This window comes from Thermobia domestica, chromosome 6 (genome assembly GCF_964235325.1).
Source record: "Thermobia domestica chromosome 6, izTheDome1.hap1.1, whole genome shotgun sequence".
Taxonomy (NCBI): domain Eukaryota; kingdom Metazoa; phylum Arthropoda; class Insecta; order Zygentoma; family Lepismatidae; genus Thermobia; species Thermobia domestica.
Window position 1 is genome coordinate 255,596,410 of NC_137459.1, and position 26,176 is coordinate 255,622,585.

The following is a 26,176-nucleotide window of genomic DNA, read 5'->3' on the forward strand; positions in this document are numbered from 1 at the left end:
AGGTTAGTGTTTCGGACTTCCAAATCAATAAATGTATTTTTTGCCAACCAAAGGTTCAATACCCTTTTGAACACACCTTATAGGCACGAAAAAAGTAGCTGGTTTGAGTTGTGTTGCCCTCTGATTTAGCTATGTTTTAGAAAGCTCTTTCTTGTAATATCTTAAGTAAAACGTTTAAAAACACAAGTTAGTTGCTAGCTTTGCGTTATACTTCAGCTGCCCAAGAATATAAACACATTTTGCATAATACATTGTAACCAGAACATCATGGACTTATCTTCGTCTGTTCATGTGTAAGAATATATAGCTGTTTGGTTCATTTTTGAGATTAGTGTCCTGTTAAACATCGAGGTTATATGAGAGGTAGATGTACAGCTGAACGTCTGATTGGAACCACATGAGTTCTCACTGGGAATCAACCCAAAGTATACCGCGTCGAAAGAGCGCTCGCTAACCATTGCAGCCACGAGCACGTTCGTGTAAGAATGATGTGGTAACAATGTTTCATTTCTGCTTTCTCTTCAATACTTCTGCCTATTTTTGGGGTGGGTGGGGGGATCAATAAAAGGAAAATGCAGAAATAAGATTGACGACTGTGACAAAAATCTCATACGTGAAAAAGTTACAGAGTAATTTCTGGTTATAGATTATGGACTGTAAACTTATGGCATACATTCCACATCTGACATATGGACCGACAAAGAAATTCACGCGAGGTAATATTCAAGCAAAGAATATTCAAAACGTATTTGTTTCCATTGTATGCAAACTCTGCAATTAGTGTATTGTTTTCATGCTCACAGATGGAAATCAGGCATTCGACCTGACTTTTTTTTTTTTTAAATTTTTGCCACGTGGCACCGTTGGTGCCGTTTAACAGATCAGAGGCAGTTATTTGAAAAATAAATAGATCTGTTGACCTTTGGTTTTCGTTCAGAATTAGTCAGTTATTCGAACATTTTTTTTTTTAAATTTCAACACTAACATAGATCTAGGTAGTTGCGAGGGAATCATTACACCTCGGAGATTGCCGAAGAAAACAATAATCCAAACTATATATAAAACTACATGAACTGACATAAATTAAAGGGGTGTTTCCGGTTGACGAGGAAAGTTGGAATTTGGTCTGATTATAGCTTTCCGGGACTAACCCACAAAAAATTGCCAAAACTGAACATTTTTAAATTTTAGAGGGTCTAAAGGAAGGAAGGAAAATATCCCCATGCTATTTAAATTTGTATCTTTTTGGACCTATTATCTAATGGTTTAAGTACTTGGAATTAGAATAAAAACTTGAAATTCGATATGTGTGAACGTTTTCGTTAGCACTACTAAAGAAAGTGATTAAAAATAACAATTTGCAACTTAGAGTGGTTTCATGGAAAACTGAAAACTCTTTCTCATGTTATTTATAAGGGACACCTTTTTCACCCCAAAATTAATAGGCACTTCCTGTAGGGCTACAACGATTAAATTTGACATTATTGCAGCTTTTCGGGACTAGCCAACAGAAAAGTTGCAAAAGTGATTTTTTTTTTTTAAATTTTAGGTGGTCTAAAAGGGAGATGAAGAAATTCCCCATGTTATTTAAATGGGCCTTTTTTTTTGACTCATACTCTCATATTTTAGGTATTTGGAATTGGAATACAAACGTGGAATTCCATGTGGTTTTACGTTTTCGTTAGCGTTACCTAAGTATATCACTAAAAATAAAGACTTTCAACTTTAGAGTGATTATATGGGGAACTGCAAAATCTTCCCCATGTTATTTATATTGGACGTTTTCTACACCCCAAAATGTTTAGTTACTTCCGGCAGGATTATAATGGCGAAATTTGGCATGATTGTAGCCTTCCGGAATATCCTACAGAAAAGTTGCCAAAGGTGAATATGTTTAATTTCTAAGGGGTCTAAAGGGGAATTAAGGAATCCCCATGTTATATAAATAGGCATTTTCTTGGGATACAACATCTTATATTTTAGATAGCTGAAATAGGAAAATAAACTTGAAGTTTGGTATAATTGTGGGTTTAAGAGGTACGAGGCCGGGGAATGCGGCGTAGGATCGACACTGCGTAGCATCGACACTGCGTACGATCGAAAATTCAGCTCAAAACCTGTTTCGATCCTACGCAGTTTCGATCCTACGCAGTTTCGACGCTACGCAGTTTCGATCCTACGCAGTTGCCCTGAAATAATTTAAGTTTTAATCATGCGCTCAAAAAATATATATTTTTTCTATCTCTTTAATTTGTTTAACCTATGCAGCTATAAATTAGGGTTATATTCATGGACTCCACACGACCTAAACTGCGTAGGATCAAAACTACGTACGGTCGAAACTGCGTAGCGTCGAAACTGTGTAGGATCGAAACTGCGTACGGTCGAAACTGCGTAGCGTCGAAACTGCGTAGGATCGAAACTGCGTACGATCGAAACTGCGTACGGTCGAAACTGCGTAGGGTCGAAACTGCGTACGATCGAAACTGCGTACGGTCGAAACTGCGTACGATCGAAACTGCGTAGAATCCAAACTGCGTAGGATCCACACTGCAGGTAGGATGGACAAGTTACAAGCGTATAGATTGAGCATCAATTATGATCTGTAATAATGACTATGTCAGAAGTGTAATACTACCTTTGAAACAGCTTCGACGGAATATAATGTAAAATAGTTATGTAATATGAAGAATTTAAAGTAATGAAGAATATGATGTATGATGAATATTGTAGGATAAGAATAATAATAATGTTTAACGAATATTTCGATTGTAAAGATATTATTTCGTAGAGATGCAAAAAAAGTCGGCTTTTTTGAATCGATGTTTTTTTTTCACATAAAAAGCCGGCTTTTTTGGGAAAAAAAACAAGAATTTTGGAAATTTTGGCTTTTTTCATTTTCATGATTTTTCTATCTAAATAGCTTCCTTATAGTATATTCTATACTTAGATCAGAATTCCATGACCTAAATGCCATATTTCGCTCTAAAATTCACCATCAAGATAGATGGAGCACATGTTTTACGAATTAAAGCTAGCATGAAGAATGTAGTATTTGAGGGCAATTTTAGAGGCTATTTAACTTTATTTTAACTTTTGAGTTATCGATATTTTTTCTTCTCGATATCATTTCAGTTTGTCGTCTGTTTCATTTCTAAGAGCTTAGTACTCTAGCTTCTAACGCAGAAGTTAAACTTACGTTTTTCTATATATCCGTCAAAGCGTACGTTTTTCAATATATCCGTCTAACCGTACTTCCACATTTCTGTTATACTGTAGCTGTGCAACGATTTAGCAATAATTTTCCGGATACAACCTTGAATACTAATTTATACAAATAATCAGTAGCGGATTTAGAAACGTACTTTGGGACGGGTTTCTCTGATTGTTTCATTTTCTAAAATGTCCTAATTTTATTTGGGAGGAGCTTGAAGTTTATGAGTACAGGCATAACTAATACTGTATTTCGTTTCGTTTATATATTTAGCGATAATCTTCCGGATACAACCTTGAAGATTATTTTGTACTGAGAATCAGTGGCGGACTTAGAAAAGTGTTTTGGGAGGGTTTTTTTCTTACTAATGTTTAGTTTTTCTAAACATTCGTAATTTTTATTTGACGGCAGCTTAAAGTTTATCAGTAAACGCATAACTAATAGATATTTCGTTTGTTTTAGACATTCCGTAATTTTGGGGAACAGGCTTCAGTCCGAAAGACCGCCCCCCCCCCTAACCCTCGCAAAACCGTCACTGCTGGTAATTAGTAATAATAACGATTTAAAAACAATAAGAAATGAAGTCAGCCAACTCACAGTACACGCACTATTTCTACTTCATAGATGGAATGAAGAAAAGTTTTGTCAGAATGGTCGAATGCTGAGTTGAATTCCGGACTTCTCGATAGAAGCGCAAAAGCTCCAGTCAATCATGTTTGTTGTGCAGTTGTATTTATCTTAACTTAAATATATTCCGTAGTCCTTTTTTTGTGTGTGTTGGTGGGGTGGGGAAAGTTCCATAATGATATGAAGGGTGTGAGCCAAGAACATGGTAACTAACAAATTTTGAATCGCTGAGTTACGCAGCATCAGATAGGCAGCAACGCATACCGCTTCGTTTAATCCCTGATGTATAGACTTATGTGAAAAATCAGCTTTCCGACTTTCAAAATGGATTGTGCAGCAGAAAATTTCTAATTTCTTAAAATAGTAAAATTATGGGTTATGATGTTTTTATCTCACACTCTTCATGTTCAATCCCTCTTGTTAAAAATACAGAAAACTTGAGGACTGAATAAACCGTGATGGTGCTTATATAAAACTGCAGAATTTCAAGAATATACAAAACCAAAAGCTCTAGGTGTGCAGCCTGTAAGTGTATCATATAAATCTAAGTATTTTTCTTATGTTTTATTTTTATTTTATTTTGTTCCAAAAAGAGGGTATGGAATATTTTGAAGTAAAAATACTACATAGAATTTTGCTACTTATTTGAGTATTTTTTTAAAAGAAGTATTTACTTTTAGGGTTGGCTGGTTTACACCAGCTGTTTTTCTTCTTTTTTTAAAAATAAACAACTGGTTTAAACCGAAAAAAAATAAAAGGTACGAAAAATGCGAATCGTGTGAACTTCATGGTGACGTTTCCATACATCAAACCATCTGCATTAGTTTTATTTCCTTTTCACCTTTTAATCAAGGTGTCCCATGTTCAATTCTCGGTCGAACCACAACCCTTCTTTCATGCGTAAACAAAGTAGCGGTTGGGATGTCACTTTAAGCGAAAGTCTTCTCCTTGATAACCTCGGTATTACGTAAGGATGTTAAGCCTGAACATACGAAAAGAAACTAAATTGTATATTTCTGCATGCCTGAATGCCTGTTGTTTTATAAAGAAGCCAAGTTTGCTTAAATATACTGATATAAATTGACAAAATTTATCGATTGCCTACGTAGCTTTCAACATTAGCTTGGATTGTACTTTCAATGATATCTACATACTAAATTTGTAATTTAATACCTCAGTTTTAGCGTACTGATTATGATACGTTGACCTTTAAATTTTACATGCAAAGCAATAACAGGATTTTTTCCGTTATTGTTTTACATTTAGAGTAATGACGGGATTTTCCCGATGGCTAGGGCGGGAGTTTCTCAATTTAAGAAATTTACTGACCGGACTTCTTTAAGCTTATGTGACCTCTTCCAGCATAACCCCGTTGTTGCATAATAACACCAAGGCGAAACAAACTTATTTCTGTCAGTATGTAATATAAATACATAAAGCAAAATATCTAAACCCAAAAAACTGGTTTAAACCAAAAAAGCCTAGTTTAAACTCCCCCCCCCAAAACGGTTTTTTGGCATTTTAAAAAAACAGCCATGGCTCTTGCCAACCCTGCTTACTTTTGTATGTAGGAGGTTAAAAAAAATCTTATTATATACATTGGTTAATCCTTTGGAATTCATAATGTAAATATGTTGGGAAGTAAAACTGTTTGAAATATCTTTTCGAAATTCATGGTTTATTTTCGAGGTTTTATATTATTATCGGCATCAACCAGTAATTAAATGACTTTTTGTGTTGTAGAGAAGCGAAACAAAATCTGGTTTATCAATTTAAAGCAGAATTTAAAAAAAAAGCCCAAAATTTCCCAAGCAAAAAAGCGAAGCAGAAAAAACCGAGGTTTTTTTTCCAAAAAAGCTGTTTTTTCTCCGAGCCCTTGCATCTCTATTATTTCGTAAAGGCTGTCAGAAAGTTAGAGAAACAAAAGTCAGATAAAGATTCATATGCTGTTCTGTGTGTACTTGTCTGCGTAATATGAATGAAAATTTATATGATTTTATGTACAGCTTAACGACCTAATCACCAGTTATTCATATGTATGTCAACAACGTTACAATATTGTACTTCGCTTTGGGAGTTTCTCATTTGTACACTGAACCTCAAGTCGATTTTGGAACACGTACCGGTGGGAGTAGAAGCATTTCAATGTATTCCGTTACATTTCACAAAAATATTTTTAACCGTAAAAGATTCAAAATTAAACTACTATTCAAATAGAGAATAAAATTACGGAAGTTTACAATTATTACTGGAAATCAATGCTGTCATCCATTTTGAACATTTTAAAAGAACATAGTTTCTAATGTATTGAAATTTCATTTCTTATGAATAGTTTGAAACGTTGTAAATAGTTGTAAGGAACCTGGAGAAAACTCATCAAAATCCTCCTAAAATGGGGAAGCCGTGTTAGACATGGAGTTAGTGGATGCAGATGGTGGCATTGGAAAAGTCCGGGTCTCCCGAGTACAGTGGTGATATCAGAAACCGGGCCCCAGCCATGAGGCTCCAGAAAAATGGGGTGCCTAAGTTTTGGGCGCGGGTTCTTTCTATACGCCTATTAAACATGTAATTGTATGTGGGTGGTGAAGTTGGAAATGTTCGGGTCGTCTGAGCACAGTGTTAACGTCAGAAATTGGGCCCTTGTCTCAAAGGTCCAAAAATGGTGTCCAGAAATTTTGAGCTTGGCTTCATTATATTTTTTTTTTTTTTTAAGCATGGAGTTATTGGATACATATTGTGGTGTTGGAAAGCTCCGGGACCTGAGACTCCAGAAATGAGATCCCAAAAGTTTGGGTTCAGGTCTCTTTTATTTGCCTATTTAACATGATGTTGTACTATAGTGTTAGCGTTTGAAAGGTCGGGGTCGATTAACGAAAGCGGTAATGTCAGAAATTGGGCCCTGGCCTCGAAGCTCCAGAAAATGTGGTTCCGAAATGTTGGGCTCGAGTCCACTCTATTTCTCGTTTAAGCATGGAGTTGTTGCATACAGATGGTGACGTTGGAAAGATCCGATTCCCCTCAGCACAGTGGTGGTCAGGAACCGGGTCCCCACCATGGGGTCCCAGAAATGGAGTCCCAATGTTTTGGGCATGAGCCCCTTCTATACGCCTATTAAACATGAATTGTTGTACGAAGGTGAAAAACTTGTATCTTCCTTAAAAAAAAAAAAAAAAATGTATCTTCCTTATAATTATTAGATAATAATCTCAGCTCCTAAACACGTATAAAAGATACCTAAGTTATATTTCAGCAAAAAACAATTACCATAAAACATCTATTTGCATGTGTAATGACTGAAATGTATTATACTTTGCTTCCCTCCCAAATAAATTCATTTCACCATTCCATTTATTCTCATCATCTGAGTCTCCTTTAGTCTACCCAGGATGACAGTCTGACACAAAACTTAAAGATTGAATTTTCATTTTCACATTTGGAGACCCTGTATCTGTGTTCCTTGAGTGCCCCAAATGCTAAATAATAATGGGTTGGAAGGCCCATGAAGTTTAGTACCTGGTACACCCATTATCTCAACTTGCCCAAAAAGTTAAGGGCTCACGTTAAGTTAACGCCCCAAAACTTTGGTTTTCACACCTTATTAACTATATTGGCCCAAAAGATGAAATTTGTTAGCCCGTCGATCTTTATCTCGACTAGCCCAGAAAGTTGGGAGGCTCTGGTGAAGTTAGCCCCCAAATTTTCGGCGCCTATATCACATTAACTATGGGAGAACGAAAGCTGAAATTTGGTAGCCCATCCAGCCCGTAGACAGTACTATGTAGGCCATTCATTCTATGGACCAGCCCAGAAACTTGAAGGGGGGGGGGGGGCTCACGTTAAATTAGAGCTCGAAATTTTTGGTGCGCATATCTCATTAACCCTTTCGGGACAAAATCGATTTTGGGGTTTTCGTAGACTTTCAGTTAATGATTTATTGCCCAAACACTCTTAGCCCGATTGATATCGTTTACGTCTTGTATTTTAGAAGAGGGACATGGCTATTTTTTGGTGTAAGTTAGATTGCAGTGTTGCTAACGGGAGGGATTATTGAAAAAATGTAGGAGTGATTAAAAAAAAAATCCCTAGCCGAATTTCATGATTTTTTCTAGCTGGCAACACCAAAGCCACATGGGTTCAAGTGACCTAAAAAGAATTTTCTGGTATGTTGACAAGATACAGTAAAAACCTGAAGTCGCTGGCTGCCATACAAAGAAAGAAAGAAAAAAAACTCTCTCATAATACACATGAAATTTTGGCACTTCTTACGTGTCAGAAGCAAAAATCAGCATACATGGTGGTTCACCGGCTTCCCTAATTATCCAATCGTGCTCCTCTATGGTGCGTTTTGTAGGCCAAGAATGATTCCAGACAGTTGTACGTTGGTTTGAATATAGCCAAGGACACTGAAATAATAGGGGGGAAAGGATAAATTTCCCAAATTTTTCACAAACAATTACAATTAACATTAAATTACAATTAAAAAAAGTTTTAATTATTTGTTTTAAATATTTTGTTTTAAACAAAACAACCCTGGAAGTTAGTAAATTTGGGACGAAGCCCAAACTAGCAAAAACTTGAACTAATTACATGAACCTTCGATTGTGCCAGCTGCAAAGTCTATAAAAGAAGTGACAATTCACAGCAACTAGGTAACTAAGAAAATGATAAGCTAAGTCAATTGAACTTAACGGCAATCTTCTGAACAAGGAATTTGCCAACTTGATCAGGAGTAGTGGCTTTTGGGGGGAGGCTTCTCCTTTCTCCCTGCTGAGACAAGACTTAGCTTTTTTTGGTCCTCCTGAATAAGTCATAGTCCCCCAAGAAAAACTTCCTGGGTACACCCCTGTATGATTATTTAATTATATTTGTCACTATTTTATTTCTCAGTTTCGTTTCTATACAGTTTTGATCCTACTCCGGTTTTTCCCTATATAACTCCAAAAAAAATACTATTACTTAATATTCTGTGATTACAAAATAATTGTTTTTTTTTTTTTGTTGTTCGATCATATGACCTTATCTGTTTTCGATCCTACGCCGGTTTTAGTTTCGATCGCACGCAGTTTCGATCCTACGCAGTTTCGATCCTACGCAGTTTCGATCGTACGCAGTGTCGATCCTACACATGTAACCCCGAGGCCTCGCCGTACTCAATTTCGCAATTCCTCAGACTGTGATACGACGGTCCTGCAAGACCACAGTCCGCATTTACTCAATCACATTGCCATTCTGCCTTGCTGAGGGCCTACCTGAAGGTAGTTGACTGTCCACTGGTGTGCTGTCATCTTTGAAGCTGTTGTACCACTCATTTATGCGTAAAGGGGCCGCGGTGGCTTAGTGGCAGAGCGTTCACCTCTGGTGCATGGGGTCCCGGGTTTGAACCCTGCTCCCGCCAACTGAAACTTGTGGTTGACAAACACCGTGTGCGTAGGTTTCCTCAGGAATATCCCGTCTCCTCCCACTTTCTTCATTCCACCATTTCATTCATATCTCATAATCACCGTCTCCTCCCACTTTCTTCATTCCACCATTTCATTCATCTCTCATCATCACCGTCTCCTTTAGCCTAGCCGGCATAACCGTGGGACGTAAAACTCAAATATTTCATTTCATTTCCTTTATGCGTAAGGTGATCATGACAACGTCCCTGAAGACCTGTTGAATCTTGCGAATGGACTCCGCTCTTGTATCGCTAAGCTTTTTTGAAAAAAAAAATGCAATATCGCTACTCAAGCTTTCTTTTCTGTCAAGAATTGAAATCCGACGACCTCTCACTACACGCCTACACTCGCTGGGCGATTGCCTGAGACTGACGCTGTCTGCGGGCGAGAAAAGATCACGACTGCGCATGAGTGTCCCCTCTACATCTACACTGAAAAAAGTCTCCCGCGCTTCATTCGTTTGCGCGGGAAAAAATAAGGTTTAATACTGTTTGAACACACCTCGTATATAGATGATGTATTAAGAAGCAGCAAAGTAAATATATGACATTGGAAAACCTGAAAGTCATGGCTTTGGAAAGAGCAGTTATGTGTTTGAATCCTAATCTGTACGAAGCAAATTCACTCAGAATTATTCCTACCCACCTGCAAAGATTCTGTATTAAACTCTTCTACTTTTTTTCTTTGTTCAAAGCTGTATATTCTAAGGAATTCTAGACTTCAAACAGTGGCGTACATAGAGGATGAAGCTGTCTAGGTTCTAAGTTCCCTTGGACAATATATTAAACACATTATGGAAACATGAACCTTACCATATTATGATATATTTACAAATACCCCGAAATGAAGCTCGGACGATATAAACTCCCTTGCACATCACCTGGGTTGTTGCAATTATGCGTGCACTACTGACTGGAACTCTACTTTTCTCACGTGCACTGCCAATTGGATAGTTATATATATATATATATATATATATATATATATATATATATATATATGTATGTATGTATGTAAAACTATTGTGAAGTTGTGCAAAACATAACAATATTCATTAGTCTATTTTTGCACTAAATTAATATAAACACAAAATAAACCTTAATGCACAGTATATAGAAAAAACAACTACTCCACCGACTTACAGATACAATATATGAAACGTATTAGAATACTACAATAAGTTCCTTTGTATTAGCAACGTAGATATATACAGTATACTAGTCTTTGGCTCCGCCCCCAAACCTCTGAGTTTGCTCGGCCTACGGCCTCGAATGTCTTATGTATCATCAGTATTTTCATCAAGAGTTAATTTCGTGTATTTGCACTTAATATTTCCAGAATTTGGACAACTGGAGATTTTGCCTCCAAACACCACATGTATGCTCGGAGCCTCGCACTTCTTAAACCCATAATTTCAAGTTTATTTTCCTACTTCCACTTCCTAAAATATAATATTTTTGTATCCCAAGAAAACGCCCATTTAAATAACGCGGGAGTTTCTTCGTCCACTTTTAGATCCCTTAAAAACTATATATATATATATATATATATATATATATATATATATATATATATATATATATATATATATATATATATATATATATATATATATATATATATATATATATATATATTCACTTTTGGCAATTTTCCTGTATGTTAGACCCGGAAGGCTACAATAATGCGATATTTCATCATTCTAATCCTGCCGGAAATGCATAAACATTTTGGAGCGTAGAAAATGCCCCATATACAAAACATACGAAAGATTTCTCTGTTCCCTATAAAACCATCTACAGTTCCAAATTTTTACTTTTGCTGGTTTACTTAGATAACGCTAAAGAAAACGTACCGAATTTCAAGTTTCTATTCCATTTACAAGGACCTAAAGTATGAGATTATGGCTCCAGAAACAGGATCATTTAAATAACATGAAACATTTCTTCAGTCTCCCTTTAGACTCCCAAAAATAAACATATTTTTTTGACAATTTTCCTGTAGGTTCGTCTCGAAAAGCTACAATCATGCCAAATTTAATCATTCTAGCTCTACGGAAGTGCCCAATAATTTTGAGGTGTAAACGTGTCCCTTATTAATAACATGGGGAAGATTTTTCAGTTCCCTATAAAACCACTCCTAAGGCGGAAATTTTTTATTCCCACTGATTTACCTAGGTAACGTTAATGAAAGCGTACAAGCATATCGAATTTCAAGTTTGTATTCCAAAACCTAAAATATGAGATTATAGGTCAAAAAAGGCTCATTTAAATAACATGGGAATTTCTTCATATCTCCTTTAGACCCTCCAAAAATTAAAAATGTTCACTTTTGGCCATTTTCCTATAGGTTAGTACTGGAGATATATAATTATGCCAAATTTCAATTTGCCACGTCACCCGGAAGTACTCCTTTATTTTATGTCAGTTCATGCAGTTTTATATATAATTAGGACATATGTCTATGGAACAAAGGCAACATATTTTAATAATGCGTAGCTGGGACTTTCTTTAAACTCTCAGTTAACTTAAAATATTCCAGAAACTGACGAGTACAATAATTGCGTTACCCAATTGTACTCTCCAAAAATGCGCCCATGCTTCACAAATCGACTTATTTTAAGGTATTCTTTATATGATTATAATCAGCGTTCATTTCGGCAAAAAAAGTTCTCTTCACAGACACACTTGTTACCTTTCCAGACAATTTTGCGACATTTGCAAGTACAATGTGAAAGTTTTAGACCTCTAAATTAAATTGATGAGACTGGAGATCAACGCCTTTCTGTTTACCAGCGAAATCTCTCCTTAGTTCTTCTGAATTAATGAAATTAATGTTTTATTCAGCATCCCATTTGGATATTTCTTTTCTTTTATGAACTGCTACCCTTGCAAGGTTTCCACAAACTTTTAACTCTAAGATGTTCGAGAGAAGTTGCATTATCTTCAAATTTCAGACTCTTGTTGAGAAAATGCTACGTTCGTGTTTATAACATTTTTTTTCCTACGCAGCTCAATTTGTTGATTTTTCTTATAAAGTTTCAGGACTACCATTTGTATAATTTCGTATTTTAATATGTTAAAATATTACTGTTTAAACGAAGTTCAATTATTTTTCTTCTTTTGTGTTCGTTTGAGTTTTCTTTTCTTGTCTATGATTTTCCTCAACAGTTTTCACTCGTTTTGTTGCCCTTAGCTCTAAAGTGTTTCCTACAGAAAATTTTAAAATAATATCAACCCTAAAAGGATTGCAACTGAGTTTTGACTAGCTGAAAATCGCATTTTGTTCGAAGGAAATGGAAGCACAGCACTTCCTTTTTTTCTGTTTTATAAATGCTATTCATCACATGAATTTAATTTCAATAACACGGAGAATAACACAATAACTCGGTCTGACCGGAACAATTCTTACTTTATTCACTTTAAATTTGTTCTTAACAGCTTTCATTTTCTTATGATATTTCCGAATATTTTCAAGAATAACGTTATCTTCAAAGTTTGCTTGCTCGAAGCTCACTTTGCATCCATTGTGACTGCTTCATCCCTTTTGGTTGTGATTAGATCCAGCTTAAATATTTCGTGTCGTAACATTTTTTTTTTGGTTCCAAACTTACATTTTTTTATATATATTTTTTAAAGAGCTCGTGTCTTAATAGCCCCACCACCTCGTTGTGTCTATGAGTCATTTTTGGTTTATTCACAGAGCATTTGCATAATACAAGCACCAACCTTTCGTTTTTTTTTTTCCCTGTTTGTTTGTTTTGCACCTTCTCAATATTACGTCCTCACTTGCTTTAATCTGGGCAAGGATAACCTTCGTCCCAAATGTATTAGTTCGTATTTTCGAAAAAAAAAAGTCTATGAATCTTGTATCCCTCATCAATGTGCTATCATATACAACCTCATTTTAGATCTTATTACTAGCAAAATATTCTGTGCCTTTCCTCTGGAATTTTAATTCACTCTATACTTTCAATTCGTCAGTTTTGAAAATGTCTTTGATTTTCTTAACCTTCTTAAATTGAAGAGGCCAGTATACTCCAAGTAGTGCTGCTCTCCGTTGTAGGAAGACATCAATTATATTTGAAACATATAATGATTTGATGGCAGGATCCAGGTGTTCTTCCACTTGTTTTCCATTTTTAACATTGCCAGCGAAATAATGTTACTGCATATTATGGACTATAAAACTTCTTCGAAAAATTGCCTCCAAAACTCAGGTGCGTCTTAATTAATAACTCGAAATTGATATAAAGAATATCCAATGTTTGATTTAAACTTCACGCTAGTCTTAAAGATGGTCATATATCCCATGCCATGGGAAACGTATCTCTATCTGGCAACATTTGATTCAACTGGCAGCTGCAGTGCACCGATGCGACAAACATGAATTGCAGGGACTAGAATATATAAACCGTAAGCTCTGCGAAAATCTGGAAAAAGGTTAATATATTTTTAATGCTTAAAAATTAAGGCGCGTCTTATAGTCCGTAGCGTATTGTACTCCAAAAAATACGGTAGTTAATTTTGGGATTCCCAACCCACCGTCAGGCTTTTTGGCGTACAAGACACCATTCATAGTAAACTGATTCAAGTGTAGAATAATTTTTACTTTCTTTCTCAGTTTTGAGTCGGCAGCTAGTGAATAATAATAATAATAATTGAGACCTCTATGGAACTTTATTGAACTCATTGAATATTCTTACATTCATACAGAATCTGATTTAGTATAAAACAACTGTCTGACGTAGGCCTACTTTGAAAACTCGTAAAAGTCTTCTGTCTGCCGTCATATTTGATAAAACTTCTTAATCGCTCGTCAATTACTGAAGTAAAAACTCTATGGAACACCGAACTGATAGTAATGGGTCTGCAGCTCTTAGCGTTGGACATGTCTCCATTTTTATGGTATTACGATTGTCTTGTTGTTCCTAGAACTGATGGGAACTGTGTGAGTTCTGAAAACAAGGTTAAACAAGATTGTTTGGATTTAAATAATTTATGTTTTGTTGATGTCTAGTTTCTATATTCCGTAGGGACCAGGCAAGGTTTTAGATATCAGCTCTTTTTACCTTTGCCGTTATTTCTTCTGCCCATATTGTATGTAGTATCCTCATCTCCTTATCCTCATCCAGCTTAGATTGGGTAAGCTCAACAGAGCATTGGCCTTCTCTTCCCCATAGTTTATCGTAATGAGCCAGGATCTTTCTATATTTGGGCTTCTGCGACTGTCCTCTAGATGTCCATTATTGTTACCATCAAAAATTTTATTAGCTAGTATCAAAGTTTTCTTAATACATATTTTGAGTTATCTATTTATAAAATTGAAAGTGACTATGTTTGTGACTCTTAATCTCTTGATCCACCCGACCGATCTCGATCAAATTTTTAACGTAGATGCGGTTCTCGCCTGGGAGCGTTTCTAGCTAGGCCCTATTTACTTTAACAGTGGAACTTAAGGGAGGGGAGGAGGGGGACATAAAAATAAATAAAACGTAATAACTCTTGAACCACCCGACCGACTTGATCAAATTTTCAATGTAGATGAGGTTTGGGACTGGGATGATTTTTATAATTTCATTTTGACGGAGCAACGTAGGGGAGGAGTGGAGGGGGAAATATATAAAAATAAATAAATATATAATACCTTTTAATAAATATAAATAAATACATAATACCTTTTTTGTAGGGGTCTTAACTTTAAACATTTCTGCATCTATCACAAACCTAGTTTTCAGGCATATCTTCATCATTCAAAAAAATAAAACAATAAAAAAATGTACCCACATTTCACAGGATGTGCATCTCTACCATTCTTCATTACTGCAACCAAATTTACCACTCATGATGCAAGTGTCTACCAATTCAATTCCTGACAAATCATCCATGTCATCATCATCACAGATCACGTTCATCAACATCGGAATTATCATATTCAATCAGTCTCCATTTACAACTTCATTTTGTACTGTCGTTTCCATTGGATTTTTCATGGATTATTTTTTTAGTATTGCTTTCCTTTGTTTTCTTCCTATTTGTTTGGCCTCCTCTAAATTTCTTCACTAGTTCTATGTTTGCTGCTTTTAGTTTGGCGTTTTCTTTCTTCAATTATTTTTTCCTTTGCTGCTGCTAGTTGTGAGATTTCTATTTGTGGAGTCGATGTCAGCACAACTTAGTGTTGTTTGCCTCTAGCTTGTAGTTTATCTTGATTACTAACATTTGGATTACTAATAATTGACAAAAAGTCATTAAATGAATATATACGCCTGGATCCAAATGAAGTTCTTTGTTAAACTTCATCATCTCTGACCTTTGAGTTAGATGAGACTTGGAGAGCTTTGTTTGGGGGTAGAAAGTCAAGACTTATTTATTACCGTTTGTTTTAATGTCGGGGAGCCCCGGTCACTGACTGCCATGAAATAGGATGGACTCGTAGAAACATGAGATGTCGAAAGATTGACCATAGCGGAACGCGGACAGATGAGTTGGTTGAGATTAACAATTTTCATTATATATATGAATATAACATTTTCAGTAGAAACAAGTCGAACTAACTATAAATTTACTTTGAGAAATGCCACTCAGGAACAAATCTGATGCAATGGTAGTGAATCTACTGCTTTTAGGTGCGAGAAAGAGATTTAACTGTCTCGATTGAACTTTCTAAAATTAATTCAAAATGGGGTAAAAGAAAAGAAGTTATAATTTTCACACTATAGGAAAAAGTAAAAATAAAAGGACTGCAAGATACTGAAACATGATATCCTTTATTTTCAGTAATTTATTATTGGATGCTCTGAGACGTCACAGTTTGCTGCTCGCCGTATCTGTGAAAGAGAAATGAGTTGACAAGTAACTTGACGTTAGTGAAATGTAGCAGCGATAAGCAAACACGAAAATTGATAGTGTTATCGATGGTTTTGAAGGCATACCGCTCGTGGATCAATGGTTGCGTGTAAAATCCAGCTTAATCTACATTTTTCCGTCTCATTGTTTCTTCTCTTTTTATTTTCTGCTTTACTCGCACCATAAAATAGCCCTCCTACGCCGTACGTCAGTCAGTTGGAAATGATGCATTTATAAAAATGAAGAAGATCGGCTAGGTTAAATAATACACTTTGAGGAAACATTAAGAGCAATAGAGAGCGAAGGTCAATAATGAACATAGTAAGGAAGAGGAAAATATAGTTAGAACACTGTGATAAGAACATTCCTGATTAGAGCTGAAATATAAGATAAATTAAATAGGCAGAGGTAATAGTTCAATTGGTGAGATGTGTGTACTTCTTACGCCAAAATGAAGAAATTAACTAAAAAACCGTAGTTCACAAAGGATTATCAAATTATGGGAGGTGACATACTAGCAATGAAGAAATGTTTACGCTATTAAAGAAATAAAACTGCGTAAAATGTATTCTTACCTTCAAGATGTGGTATTGCTTTCTTGTATTCAGCTTATTATTATTATTATTATTATTATTATTATTATTATTATTATTATTATTATTATTATTATTATTATTAAATATGTAATGAAATGAGTTGAGTTGATTTTAGTTTAGCGTCCCTTTCAGCAACGAGGCGATATGAGACGTGGACCTACTGACTAACGTGGAATCCGAACCACATGTTCTCCCGCCGAGAATGAAATCTTTGAGCTTTACGTCCCATAGTTAAGCTGGCTAAGCTAAAAGGAACGATGATTATGAGAAATGAATGCACTATGGAATGATTACAGTGGGAGGAAACGGGACAACCCCGAGAAAACCCACAAATAAGGGGTTTTCCATCACAGAGACCACTTGGCGCGAGCTAGAATCTAACCAGGGACCGCACACAACGAAGGTGAATGCTATACCACTGACCTACTACGTCTTATTATTATTATTATTATTATTATTATTATTATTATTATTAGTAGTAGTAGTAGTAGTAGTAGTAGTAGTAGTAATAATAATAATAGTAGTAGTAATAGTAATAGTAATAGTAGTAGTAAATCCTTCTATTTCAAGTATGACCTCGAAAATATGTGAAATATTTCGACACCACCCCCACAAGCCTCTTAAGATGAAAACCTTCCCTTTGCTTTGGGTAAAGGAGTGAATGATCTCGGATGTGTTGCAAATTTGTCATTCAGTCGTTTAATCTTGACGTGTGAAGATCATATACTGCTTAAAATGGCTAACAAGACAGTGTACAGCAGTGGCGTAGGGAGGGGGGGAGGGGCCGGGCCCCCCCAAAGAGGTCCGACAATGTACTTTGGTACTTTGATGTTTGTAATTTTTTATATATTTTTATGTTTATAAATTTTTTTGTTTGTAATTTTTCTATATGTACCTATAACAGCACTTGCCCCCCCCCCAAACACACATTCTGGCTACGCTACTGGTGTACAGCGAAGCCCGTGAAGTAATTCAATGTGGCAATCTTGTCCGCATCCAACCATTGAGGGTTCTCTCCCACAGTAACTTGTCCCACCTCTTTCGAGGGTGATAGAGGAAAACATGAATCGACAGCAGCGCCAGCTGAGGCACACTTGAAGCAGAAAAGCTCTAGGGGAAGGCGTTGTACCTGTGAACACTTTTAGAATCTTCGAAATTTTGGTGCTAATATTCAGCACTTTCTCCCCATTTTTTTTTTCGTACATTTTAATCTCATCTCTTTGCTATCAGATAGGATGATTTTTAAACATGTTACATAATTACAATAGCTTTTATAAGATAAAATAAGAACAAATCCGTTTTGTTCACAGGTACATTATGGTTGTGTACCATTGAACAGACCCTCTTGTATCTTTGAACAGTGATAATTACAATGTTTCTGCGGCAATTATATAAAAAAGCCATAAATATTAACAGTTATAAATTTCAATAAAAGCTTTAGCTATAAAAAAGTTCCCCAGAATTGAAATTTGATTAATTAAATTACAAATTAAAGAGAAGTTATAACAAAAACTTGTGAACAATAAAGTTGAGCATATACAACTCTTAACATTATGTTATATAATAAGCGGATATATAGAAACTACTTAAAATTATAATTAATAACTTTATATCTTAACCTAACCTATATAAAATATATCATTTTTTTAACTACTTACATTGTGTAGCTTTAAAAAGTATTATTTATCGTTCAAAGGTACACGATGCATTAATGTTCATAGGTACAGGAGGGTCACCATTACGAAAAAAAAGTACTCCACTAGCTTAAATATTGAACAGAAGTTAAAACTAAAAATATTACTGTATTCACCAATGATTCTACCCCAAGTTTGGACAAATAAATATATCAAGTTGCGAAAACCGAAGAGCACAAAACTCAAAAGATAGCTACAAAAAATATTCGTTTTGGGGGTGAAAAAAATAAAAGGAACATTGCTCGACACAACACTCAGTAAACAACAGCCAAACGCGTTTGTAATGCTTTTTTTATTTAATCTTTCAAATGAATTTTAATAACTGCACCTTGATAGCTCTGAATCGAGAAAAGCACAGGTGTTCAAAGGTACGTTGTTTCAAAGGTACAACGCCTTCCCCTAGTAATATTGTAATCAATGGCAAAGATGATAATAATGCCGTACGCCAACAAGCTTATCCGATCTTGAAAAAAAACTAGGTGCAATGCTAGATCTTGATGAGCCTAGCATATATATGCCATTATGTGCTTAATCTTTTTATTTGGATTAGTTGGTTGGAGTTTAGTGTGTCTTTCCAGCAGTGAGACAATGGGGGAAGTGAATATACAGTTTTAGTTGAAATCCATATCAGGGTAATACGTTCAAAATTCAAATTTTTCCCACCGGGAATCGAATACGGGACCCGTGCACCAAAGATGCGCACTAGCCAGTATGTCCGCTGACTACAAGAGACCGATTATTGTACAAAAATGTGATGATTGTGAAGATAGTGATTATCTTCAGATACTGAGAGAAAACATAATACTTTTTTTACAAAATGCACTGACACCAATATACTTAATAGAAGCTTACACAGCCAGAGATTTAATCACACACGATGTAAAGCGCTCTACCATTTGTATATTTACAAATTTCATTGCTTTACCATTTTTACGATAAAGAGGTGCACCATTTATTTTTTTTAAGAATTATGCACCTTAAACATAAGAACTAACCCACATTGAGATTCTTACTTGAACTAAAGTCTTCTACCATTAGACAAAAAAAAAAAAAAATCGTACACTTTTCATACATAAAACGAAAAATCTACATAAATATTCCATCGAACTTTAATAGCGGAAACACGTAAGTTTGATGTCATTCCAGGAAATATTTGGCTATGGATTTGCACTTATTGCCAACTAGCAAGCATTGGAATCAGGCCAAACTTACTTTTTTTCCCTTTTTTTTTCGAAAAGTAATATCTTTTATTTCACACCAAACGGATTGTGATAGGAAGGCATCCAATCAGTTCATTGTAATATTAGAAGGCTGAGATCTATTTTTTTGTTATTATTATTATTATTATTTCTTTCTTTCTGAAAACTGGAATAATTTTAAAGATGAAATATTCGGTGAAACTCCCATTATTTAACCGAGAAACCTACATTTTATGTGCAGTGATAAATGGTATTTTCTGTTCAGATTTTTTTTTTCTGCGCAAGTTTTTTCTTCTTCTTTTCCTTATTAGTTTGTTTCGAAAAATAATGAAATTCATAAATTCAAATGACAAACCTACGTTTCCGTCACCACCACAGAAACGGTTGCGTGATCTCTCTCTCCCTCTCTCTCTCTCTCTCTCTCTCTCTCCGTTTCTGGTTTGGAATTGGTGGATTTCAAGATAATGTATTCCATTTTTTTTCTACAATCCCAGCAAAGAAGTGACAAGATGTCTTAAGAAATAGCATGAAAGAGTATGTTTACATAGTATTCGGCATTATTATTATTATTATTATTATTATTATTATTATTATTATTATTATTATTATTATTATTATTTACAATAGTTTCCAAGGAATAATCAAATACATGGATTGCCCTTATATTTGACATTAGATTTTCGGTAAAAATGAGAAAATATTTGGATATGTACAGCATATACAACTTCTCTTATACAACTGACACTGACAAATGTTTCGATTTTGCCAAAAAAAAAAAAAAAAAATGTCAGTTGATTTCATTATCATTATTTTATGCGTTTATTTGTTTTTCCGTAACAAGTGAAAGGTGAATTACCTAACAAATATTTCAGGTCTGAATTCAGATACTGAACACGACTGAAAAAAAATCAATTTAAATTAGTAATATATGTTTTTCTTTCTTTTGAAAACCAATTATTTTACTAAAGTTTGTTTTCAATGATTAACATTGAAGTAGTCTGCATTTGGAAATAATTTTGACAGAATAGAAAACCGTTTATTAGGCCAAGAATGATGACGAAACTATAACATACAATTACACAGTTAATTAGCTTGTAACAGTGGTTTGAAATGCAGCCTGAAATTAGAGATAATTATGAAGCCATCTGTTCTGGCAATTCCCGTTCACGGCAAGTATTCCCGACTGAATAAACAATTAGATGCAGAGATCCATATATTCATTTCATGTTCTTGAAGTAAATTCTTGCCGAAAAATGTCATGGTTAACACTTTCATTTGAAAGTATAACATAAACAAATGCTCAAGGATATTATGTATATATTGAAAAATAAAAAAATAAATAAATATATAAATAAATAAAATTAAATTACTTCAACAAACATAATGGTCACAGCTATTAGTTATTTCCACTCTAACGACTTTCTCGAAAACAGTTCTAACAATGTTGGTTATATTACATAGGTGTTTATCAGTTTTTTTTTTTTTTTACATATGTAATAATTAGTTTCTCTCGAAATAAAATAAAATAAAATAAAGCTTCCTGGCAGGAGTAAGTTTTGTGCACAATGCTAACATACCAGCTCTAATGATTTTGTCGGCACTTCATTAATGCTTTCGGTCCAACAGACATCCATAGAGAGAAAACCTTATGTCCAGCTGCTCTCTAAATATCTACCGCCTTATGCAGAGTCGTTTTAACGTATGGTTAGCGTAATATGAAAGTTTGATTACTGCAGGAAACATATGTTAGTCGCACTCTTTAATCTGGTACTAATCACGCCTCAGAACGACACTGCATAAAATCCCATATGTTTGCAATGTAAAAAAAAAATAAAGACAAAATAAATAAAACAATGTATTTAGGATATAGGAGTTAAGTCATTGCCTTCCTTGGTATATCTTGTCATGGATTAGCAAACTAGAGCAATATTCATGATTTGACTGGAAATGTTTGATTTGGCTTGGATTGATTTGAGTTTAGCGTTCCTTTTATCAGAGATGGATCCACAGCCGAAAGTGGAATACGAACCGGATGGACTCCCACCGGAATTGAACCCGGCTCTTTTGCGCAAAAGGCACGTACGTTAACCATATAACAACGAGAAACTCTTGTGACATAACTTATATATAATAACGTACCTAGGTAATATTTTGCTATATACTATTTTGGTATAACTTAGATTTATACACAAACAGCAAGAGGAAGGCAACACAAATCAGGTTAGTCTTAGCTCATAAAGTGCAATTCAATAAAGGTATTCTGTGGATGATATCATTTTCTTTATACTGAAATTGTTTCAGAACTTCACCACTCATATTCTTCATATTCTTTTCGGTATAAGATAAAAAATACACACACGTCAGAAACATCTTCTCTCTCTCTCTCTCCCCCCCCCTCTCTCTCTCTCTCTCTCTCTCTCTCTCTCTCTCTCTCTCTCTCTATATATATATATATATATATATATATATATATATATATATATATAATGTAAACTGGCAGACAGTGTGCACACCAAATTTAAATACCCATCGCATCCAAAATCTTAACAATCCTCCAATCCTCTAATACAGCATAATCCACTTATTGAGCTCAATGGGTTAGAAAAGGGTGTTTATAACTTAAAGTTGTAGGTACTGTGTTGCACTTTCAACTTTATTTATACAATGTATATAAGGAAAACACATTTATATTGAAACACCCTTCTAACTTTTAAATTAATAATATATAAATGCATTAAGGTTTACATTAATGCAATTATTGGGGACGCAATTGCTCCAGGAGCGCCATTTCAGATTTTGGTTGGGGGGCAAGACCCCTTGATTAAGTAAAATTTCGCGTTTTTCACTGATTTACTATTATATTGATAAAATCTATACACATCTCAAACTCGGGGGGGGGGGCAAATGCCCCTCCCTGCCTCCCTAAATGACGCCCCTGTTCTAGTGCATATACCTGTGGTGCTTGAGGGTTCTTTTTCTCATCCCAAACTTTTGCCAAGTGGGTTTCTTGCTGGAAAAGCGCCGTGTACGTGGGTTGTCCCAGAGTTCTCACTTTTTCTCCCACTGTCTTCATTCCACCATTTCATTCATTCTTATCCCACCGTCTCCCTTTGCCTCGGTGCATTTCTGGATTGTAAAACTTAAAAATGTTACTTTCATAATGAAGTCAATACTATTATTTTTCTGTTAGCATGCTATTTTGGAACCATTTTTTTTTTTTATTTTGTTTGTACTTTAGTCTCGTATATCTTCGATCACAAAACTATAGGAGCGTTAAATTACAATTTAATGTGGAACCCAAATGTTATGTTTCATGTATTTTCTTTCACATGGTTGGCAGATACTTTAAAAAAAATATTAATAGCTGAGGTATATTAATTTCGAAATTAAGCAGAATATGAATAATTGTACATAAGTGTAATTTAAATAACCTATTTTAAATTTGAAGTCTGTTATATACAAGAATTTCAGTATATTTCCTTTGGCAAAACACACTTTTTACTTTTATTTATATTGTGGGGTAGCATTGCATGCTTGCATTTTCGTTCTTACTTTTCTCGTGGCTGCACACTTCAGTATTTTCAAAGTTTTGCGCGTCCTGAAACGAAATCAAACTGAAGTAAAATAAAAATAGTTTCTATTGAATGCGATCATTACAATTAGAGATGTGAAAATCATTTCCGAAGGAAGGAATTCATCGGAGAAATATAATAATTGTAGTTTAGCATTTCTTAAAGTTTTGGGGTATTGATTCAGTGTTAACAATTTCACTTCAAAGACATTGGTTGTGTTACAATACACGTTCGTTGCATTTCTTGATATGCATTTGCCTTTTTTATACAAAAAGAAGGAAACACTTCCGTATATTTGTTAAAAATCAAAATGTGACAACGAATAACCGGTTATTGAGCTCTCGTTATGTATACTATAAGCACATACTTTCATTTTGTGCGGTAGATATTTGCACTCCAGAAGATATTCCACGATAAAATTAACTCGAATTTTCTTCATTGAATTCGGGAACACTATTTACCAAAGAGAGAGCCTTTCTGTAATTAGTATATGCAATACAGTAAATAATGAAATTCTATACCATGCCCACACACGGGCAGATCAAAGACGGACTCCTGGAGAGTCGTGCATTGGCGTGGGATGAGTGGTGAAAGATTCGCATTTTTCTCCCTCACCGGGTTCTTGCACCAATGGTGCCCATCCCCACTGGATCCGTCCATGTGGTCACAAATGTATTTTCAGTACACTAATTTTAATTTCACGAAGATAGCATTACTTTCTTCAAACACAGATAAAAATAAAATAGAAACTGGGTCGAGTTGACTAAGGACAGAAGTGAATGGAGAACTTTTGTGAATATGGGATTGAACCTCCGGGTTCCATAGGTCATAGAGTTAGTTGGGTAAACACAGACAAAAATAACAATGCAGTTGATGAATTCCTGCTCAAATTGTTGATAAAAATGCATCCATATATTGTAGTTGGTATATGCATACATATAGTAATAACTGTACACATAATGTAGTAAGGGAAAAGACTGAAATATCAATCAAGTTTTTTTAGGTCCACCTGCTTTGTGGAAAAAAAAATAAACAATAACTGACAAAGAAATTGAAATGCATTGGAACTAGTGATATTGCTAAGGAAAACACTATATATATGAAACTTGTTTGTAAGAAGGGGGTGGAATTGCTGGAAATAAATATGTACACTCATGTCCAAAATTATTGTCGCATGTCTATAAATTTGTTGTTGTACGAATATAATTTGATAACGAATTGGCCCGGTATTTCTTATAATGCTAGTACCTGTATAGTCGGTAAATACATGTATGTGGCAAATTTCGTGTCAAAAGAGCAGTAAATAAGAACAATAAAACGAAAACAAAACTTTCTTCTGCATTTAGCAACATGTTGCTTTACTCATTCCAATTTTCGTATTTATAATTATTTTCCTATGAAATTTACCACAAACATGCATTTCCCGAAGTATCAATGTTAAAAGTGTCCTGCAACGTCATTATCAAATTATATTCTTACAAGAAGACAGTTATAGATATGCGACAATTAGTGATGAGCGCAAGAGTCTTGGTCTTGCAGTTTTTGCAAGAGTCTTGCATGCAAGACCAAGACCAGGAATCTCGATGCAAGACCAAGACCAAGACCAAGGGGTGCAAGACCAGGACCAAAACCAAGACCATACCTGCAAGACGAAGACGAAGACCAAGACTCTTGCACACGTACCGGCACTACTTGATGTTTTGTATAATGTAAAGAAAAGGAGATGGATTTCTTGGTGTCAGTAAAAATGCTGCTGGAGTGAATCTGCTCCCAGTAGTTTATGCAATTCGTGTGAGTCGATCTTCCCCTGTAGTTTATAGCAAGAGTATGCCGTTTTCTGAATTGGTTCTTCGCGTTTTCTGTAGATATTACTCGTTTTCAAGCCACACAGGTGTCATCTCGCACCATGTGAGCCTTTTTGGTGGACAAACACCGTGTGCGTGGGTTTTATCGGTATTTATCCTATCCTCCACCTTTCTTCATTCCACCATTTCAGTCATTTCTCATCATCATTGTCTCCCTTAGCTTTGATGCACAGTCGTGGAACGTTAAGCTAGATATTTCATTTCATTTCAAAGCATATTAATGGTGTTCTTCTTCCAAAAACTAAATAGAAATGTAGTATTGAACATCGGTAATACCGTTCACCATAGGTGTCGACTACATGGGTATGGCCTTGGCTCCAAGATTGAAGCATCCGTTGGAAATGTTCAATGTGTACTCTTAAAACTAATATCGAAACAACATTTTCATGACATTGTAGGGGTGGAGGAGGAGGGGTCAATGCTTCTTCCCCATAGAGTGCATATTGGAATATGTAAAACAAAATCTCAATATTTAATTGGAAGTTTGATTAATACCATATTTAGCTAATCGTGGTTGAAAAGAAAAATCTGTAGAGTGTAAAAATAATTTTGCAATTCATGGTATTTCAATAATCTGTGCCGTCTGATTTTCTTTCATGCGTCTCAGAGGTAGGCTCCCCAGTTTGGGAACCAGTGGAGTTTTAGATCTATTAAAAATGTAAACAGATTACGAAACGTTGTGATTTAGACATATCTTACAAGTAGTGAAGCGTGGGCACCCTTTAAAAAAGGAAAGGTCATCACCTATGTTGTACACTATCATGATACTTACACAAAGTTAAAAATTATATTACATTTAGAAACATGCATTATATTTCCGTTATTATTGGCGCATTATAGAGTTTATTATCCCTTATATCCATAGTAAAATTTACCTATGGAACGCGTGAGATTTCTTAAATGCAAGACTTGCAACACTCTTGCATGCAAGACCAAGATCAAGACCAAAACCAGACCATGGGTTCCAGTGCAAGACCAAGACCAAGACTGGATGTGCAAGGCCAAGGCCAGGACAAGGACAATCCCGGTCTTGATCTTGCATTTGCTCATCACTAGCGACAAATATTTTGGGCATGAGTGTACATATTATTTGTTAGGATGCTGTGGTTGATAAAGACAGAAA